The sequence below is a fragment of the Littorina saxatilis genome, linkage group LG9 (genome assembly GCF_037325665.1).
Source record: "Littorina saxatilis isolate snail1 linkage group LG9, US_GU_Lsax_2.0, whole genome shotgun sequence".
NCBI lineage: Eukaryota > Metazoa > Mollusca > Gastropoda > Littorinimorpha > Littorinidae > Littorina > Littorina saxatilis.
In genome coordinates, this window is record NC_090253.1 from 65,654,145 (window position 1) to 65,661,180 (window position 7,036).

The following is a 7,036-nucleotide window of genomic DNA, read 5'->3' on the forward strand; positions in this document are numbered from 1 at the left end:
ATAGATATGATATGTTTGGATTAAAAACACGCTCAGAAAGTTAAAACAAAGAGAGGTACAGAAACGCGTGCTATCCTTCTTAGCGCAACTACTACCCCGCTCTTCTTGTCAATTTCACTGCCTTTGCCATGAGCGGTGGACTGACGATGCTACGAGTATACGGTCTTGCTGAAAAATGGCATTGCGTTCAGTTTCATTCTGTGAGTTCGACAGCTACTTGACTAAATATTGTATTTTCGCCTTACGCGACTTGTTTACCTGATCCAAACGAGTTGAATTTTAGTCTCAGAATGCACCAGATTGCACAGCGTAAGGGTCACCCAGAATTTGGAAAAAAATCGTTTTTCAGATATACTAAATTATGATGTTGCCAAAAGCTAGAACAATATCTCTATTTTCATGTGCAGTTTACATTTTGTCTCTAGCATACATAGTTTTCTTGCAATAAGTGGTCAAAGTAGGTTGGTGGGAATTAAAAATCCCTTTAATCAAGGCCTCTGTTGAATGAAATTATCGGTTCTGATGATGAATTTGATTCCAAAAACTGCTCAGAACAGTCTGACACAGATGATGAATCAGACAGTAGCTCAAGTGAAGATAGTTTTGATTCTAATCTCTTGATGACCCCCCCATAAAGGACATAGACTGATAGATGTTGAACTTTTTGCTGTTTTATGTGGTGAAAGTTCGCGCGAAATCACAGGCAGCTACACTGTCTGCATGATCAACTTGTTTAAATATTCACCTATTCCATTGAAACTTTGCACATCAAATGTTCACTTGACTGGCTATATTGTGTTCTAAAATAAAGCTGATAATCAAAAAAATATAATTTGTTTGATTGTGTGATATATCATAATAATATATAGAATTATAGTATTATTTTCTAATGCTACTGTCACAGGTCAGTTTTCGTCAGCCTGTTTCTTTCTGCGTGCGCCTTCCAAAGGAAGTTTATGGAAGGAAAACACGCCGCCTTTTCGTATTAGCTAAAGAAACAGGTACTGCCTGGACTTTACTTTCCTTCACTCTTTCCCATGCTCTCGAAGTAGCGGAGAAAGGTCAACATTGGTTTACATAATTTAATACATGGATAGTGTTAATAAAATTCTTGCAATGCAGCACACATTAATCAGGTTAGTCTATATTTTTGCTAAATATCAGTATCGTACTAAATGTATCACACACTGTTCAAGCTAGGTCATGTTACTTGCATCTCAGCACACTCTGATCACATGTCTATTGCTGCTGGATTTCAATTCTGTCACGGTAATCTAACGTGACTCCGCTGCTGCAAACGTTCTTCATAATCTTCCCTTGGAGGACATCAAAACAAAAGGAATACACATAATGTTTATGAAGTTTTGACTTAGCTCGATGTCATTGAAAAGGTACTCGAGATGACGTGCAGCACTTGACTAGTCTTGAAGACCGCGCTCCTGGTTTGAGTCATCACTCTTCTTCTCAAGACACCATCATCAAGTTAATAGCAGAAGTAGTCTGGTTACATCTCTCTCCACAATTTCGGCAACATGAGGAAGAGGAAGATGAATGAATCAATTGGACCGTGGGTTCCTGAAACAGATCAAAGGGCCATATGTGTTACCTACACAGCCTGTCTAAAAGACTTGGTTTGTTCATATTTTATTATCGTTCTCTCTATTACTGTGTTTCGGAAAATGGGGATTTGGTAACAGCGCACATTCAAACGTACACAACTTGACAACAACACAATGTACATGACTGACACGATACACTCATCTCCGCCCAGATCCCGTGGAACGATTGTCGATGTAATAATCACAGTCACTTACCTTCAAAGAAGGGGAACGGCTTTTCCTCCAAGCGTTCTTCGCTCCATGGACTTGCGGAAAACGACCCTCTCGTGAAACGATTTTAGTTTACGTCAGTACACTTGGATACGTCATATGAATACGTCACTTGGCTACGTCGTGTAATGCGCGAGTAGTCTCGGTTGCCTATTCTATTCTTGACAGGTTCGCGCCTCATAATAATAATTCATGACAGCCCCTTTCTTGAGAATGAATTTCCCAAATTTAGTCACTATATGAAGCGCGACTTAAATAATCTGCTCCATGGTTGTCACAACCCGGTATTTCTTACCTCCTTTCTTCTTCACAAAAACGATTGGAGCATTGTACGGTGAGTTTGCCGGTTCAATGACCCCGAGCTTCAACATCTCGTCGATCTCGTCTTCGACCGTTTTCACCATCGCATGAGGTACGAGTCTCGGTCGAACAAACACAGGTTTCTTCTCTGTAAGTTCGATTCTGCACTTCTCCAAGTTGGTAGTAATCGGTACATCAGTCAGATTCTTGGAGAATGCACTACAGATCGCTTTCGCCTCTTTTGTTCTTTCTCTACTCAATTCTTTACAGAAGTTCACGCTTGTGACATCTTCTGTACGAGTAGTTTCCAGCAGAGGAATCATCTTCTGAGTGTCTATTCGGAAGATATCATCGTTCATCGTATCATCTTCCTCGATGACTACGGCGATGTGTTCTTCTGCTTCTTCTTTTTTTTCGTCAATTCTGTTTCTGAGGTCGACAACGTATTCTGCTGTCGTCTTCTGTTCACCTTCGACCGATTCATCAGTCCATGCACGACGCAGAACCTGCATGGGACCTCTGATGGTCTTGCCATACCGCATTTCAAAGGGTGAGAACCCCAGACTGTCTTGAGGTGCTTTCTTGGTTCTGCCTTTTGGCGCTGTTCTTTGGCATGTGTCACACGAGAGACAGTAACGTTTTATGTCTCCGACCAAACCTGGCCACCAGAACTCACACCTGATTCTATCAGTGGTTTTCTTCTGCCCGAGATGACCTGTCATCGGGTGGTCGTGCCCAAAAGAAAGCACTTTGCTTCTCATTTCTTTGGGAACAACGACTTTACTAGATTCACTCCCGGTTTTGTCGAGGGTTGTCCTGTACAAGATTTCTTTCTTGTATACATATTTCACACCGTGGAATGATTCTCCTGAAACAGCCATTTGGCGTACTTTTGCCAGTGTTTCATCATCATTCTGAGCCCTCTTGAGATCTTGCGGGGAATACATCTTGTGTGTATTTCTGTCATCATGCCTAGTTCCCGGCACAGGTTTCTCATTCCGTTTTTTTTTTCTCTTCTCTTGCTTCCGTGTACTGACCGCCGCGTTGGTCTCACCTTGATACCAACTCGGGTCACGTACTGGAAACAAAGGGGTCTTCCTCTTGTTCTGGCCTACACCATACCATTTTCCTATGAGGACAGGATAAATGGGATCTTCGAGTATGACCACTTCGGTTTTGGCATCAAAATACGGACAGTCAATGTGGGCCACAGCCGTGGGACACAATTTCCGTGTTTTCTTCTCTGCGAGAGTAGTTTCTTTTTTCTTTGCCAAGTACCTTTCTTCAGGTATAAGGTCGGCCCTGACCATAATACCTGAGCATCCGGAATCGCGTAATGCTTTTACGATTCGGCCGTCTAATTTGATGAACACTTCCTCTTTGAAATCCTTCTTTTTGCACGACTTGCACAGCTTGTCAAGATGTACGGGGATTTCTTGTCCATCAAATTCATTTCGAACATGAACTGCGTGAACGCTTTCTCCCTTATTGGGACAAAATCGCGACAGGTGCCCTTTGCCCTTGCAAAAAAAACAACAGCCTGTGGCTTTCAGTCTTTGTTTTTCATCATCGCTCACGTATTTATGTTCTTTCTGTGACGATTTCTCTTTCGCGTCACTTTCGACGACGTTCGAACCTTTCGTGTTCGAAAACGCGTTGCCGCTAGAATGGTTTTGGTGAGATTGCCGTGGCCTGATGTTCGAACGTGATTGTTCGTACTCCGTGGCAATTTCGCCCATTTCTTTCGCAGACTTCGGTTTCCGATCAAGTACGTGCAACATCACTTCGGCAGGGAAGGTGTTCTCTAATTGTTCTCTGAGAACTAGATCCTTCAGATCTGCCACATGTTCATCGCACTTGGCTAACTCGATCCATTTATCGAGGATGCGCTCAAGTTTGGTGACATGTTCTTTGTACGTGTCAGATGGGTTTCGCTTCAGCTGACGGAATTTCTTCCGATATTGATCTGCTGTCAGTTGAAATCCATCATACAACGCATTCTTCAAAGTGTTGTAGTTGCGCGCGTCTTCGAAACTGAGTTTTGCATAAATGGTTCTTGCCTTTCCTTTCAGGAAATACACCATTCTCGTAGCTTTGCGTTCGTCGTCGAGATGACAGTCGGTTGCATAATGTTCAAATTGTGCAAACCAACTCTCGATGTCGTCTTTGTCATCAAGAAAAGGGATTTTGGGGATAAAGTCGTCATCCCCACGACGCCTCGACGCGTTATTGTTGGCGTTGTCTCGGCGTGCTTCCGTTTGTATCCTCAACTGTTCTAGCTGAAACGCGCGATCGGCTTCTCGTTCACGTGCGCGTTCGAGAACTTCACGTTCACGTTCACGTTCCTCTCGTGCGCGTTCTTCACGTTCACGTTCGCGTTCACGTTCCTCTCGTGCGCGTTCTTCACGTTCACGTTCGCGTTCGTGAGCTTCTCGTTCCTCTCGTGCGCGTTCTTCAGCTACAAACTCACGCAAGTCTTTGCCTTCGAGTCCTAACTCTCGTCCTATCGCCAAAAGTTCGCGAGTCCACTCTAATCCGGATTTTTCAGGGTGGATCGGACCTGCACGTTCATTACTCGCAGCGGATACATAAGTCGTTACACGCGCGCCTAACGTCTGAGAATCATTATCGCTCGATTCTCCTTGGGTGTTGACATATGTGTCACCACCTTCAACATCTGAAACTACGGCCTCGGCCGTATTCTGGTTCTGCGGGTCAGCGTTCATTCTTGCTATATGCGCCCTAGTACTCGGGTGTTTGGATGTTTGCATATCCTTTACGTTAACTCACACACAGATATTCACTGAATCAAACTGCAAATACGTGATGCTCGGTTGAAAAACCGATTTGACTAAACTGCTTTTCACACACTATTTACTAGAGAGAGAAAACTCCCCCACTATAGAATGAAGTGTTACTTTAGTGAAGCTCACTTTGCTACTTGAATTCATGAACGTTCAACGTTACCTCAGTAAACGTTACGTGTCCCAATGACACGATTTCTCTGAACCATTCTAATATCCTTTTACAACCACGGATACCTAACACTAGAATTTATGGTTCTTCTGGTATATGCCAAACAATATACCGTTCTATCGAGTGAACTTCATTTTAATATCTCATCGGCGCTCCATCAACGTGGACCTTTCGCCTATATTAATATCAACTCGATTCTATCGCACAGTAAGTCGAAATAAGATTCTTCAATTATCTACTGCTGTATAGACAATAATCTAATTTTCCTAACCCTTACTCTTGGCGTTGTGAAGTGTGACTGTCTGCAGAATCAACTTCACTTCCACGGTCCTTCTGGACGAAGATGAGTGCTATCCCTCGTATATAACCCAATTCGCCCACCAACCTCCCACGGCGACCAACAATATTATAATTTTGTCGACTAAGGGACACAGGATGGCCTGACAGGGTGTTAGTCCACTGTCTTCTGTTATAGCCTTTTGTTTAGCACAGCCAAATAGGGGGAACTAAACTACTATAACATTAGTGCTTTACGTGAATTATTATAGTGACGTCAAAGCCTTGCGTCACTCTTCATTTGGATTATTCCCGTGTGCTGAAGCACACACGTCAGACTCTGTTATCGTTAAATGATGAACTAACTATAAACATGAATAAATACAAAAGTTGATTTATACGATGATGAACATGAACGGACTAACACACAAACGAAAAACGAATAGGGAATTTGTTTGAAGAAAATTTGTTTGGGGAAGCCAAATTGAAATTACGAGTTACAAAATCCCGGACGAAGCCCCCATATGTCACAGGTCAGTTTTCGTCAGCCTGTTTCTTTCTGCGTGCGCCTTCCAAAGGAAGTTTATGGAAGGAAAACACGCCGCCTTTTCGTATTAGCTAAAGAAACAGGTACTGCCTGGACTTTACTTTCCTTCACTCTTTCCCATGCTCTCGAAGTAGCGGAGAAAGGTCAACATTGGTTTACATAATTTAATACATGGATAGTGTTAATAAAATTCTTGCAATGCAGCACACATTAATCAGGTTAGTCTATATTTTTGCTAAATATCAGTATCGTACTAAATGTATCACACACTGTTCAAGCTAGGTCATGTTACTTGCATCTCAGCACACTCTGATCACATGTCTATTGCTGCTGGATTTCAATTCTGTCACGGTAATCTAACGTGACTCCGCTGCTGCAAACGTTCTTCATAATCTTCCCTTGGAGGACATCAAAACAAAAGGAATACACATAATGTTTATGAAGTTTTGACTTAGCTCGATGTCATTGAAAAGGTACTCGAGATGACGTGCAGCACTTGACTAGTCTTGAAGACCGCGCTCCTGGTTTGAGTCATCACTCTTCTTCTCAAGACACCATCATCAAGTTAATAGCAGAAGTAGTCTGGTTACATCTCTCTCCACAATTTCGGCAACATGAGGAAGAGGAAGATGAATGAATCAATTGGACCGTGGGTTCCTGAAACAGATCAAAGGGCCATATGTGTTACCTACACAGCCTGTCTAAAAGACTTGGTTTGTTCATATTTTATTATCGTTCTCTCTATTACTGTGTTTCGGAAAATGGGGATTTGGTAACAGCGCACATTCAAACGTACACAACTTGACAACAACACAATGTACATGACTGACACGATACACTCATCTCCGCCCAGATCCCGTGGAACGATTGTCGATGTAATAATCACAGTCACTTACCTTCAAAGAAGGGGAACGGCTTTTCCTCCAAGCGTTCTTCGCTCCATGGACTTGCGGAAAACGACCCTCTCGTGAAACGATTTTAGTTTACGTCAGTACACTTGGATACGTCATATGAATACGTCACTTGGCTACGTCGTGTAATGCGCGAGTAGTCTCGGTTGCCTATTCTATTCTTGACAGGTTCGCGCCTCATAATAATAATTCATGAC

At 42.8% G+C, this 7,036-nt stretch overlaps 1 long non-coding RNA gene across 1 annotated transcript; it reads right to left on the minus strand.

The window, feature by feature from the left end:
- Positions 1–1,068: 1,068 nt before the first annotated feature.
- On the minus strand, positions 1,069–7,036 carry LOC138976841 (uncharacterized). The gene is made up of 2 exons (XR_011459172.1): positions 6,825–7,036; positions 1,069–6,585 (listed from the first exon to the last, which is right to left on the minus strand). It is a non-coding gene; the product is annotated as an uncharacterized lncRNA (long non-coding RNA).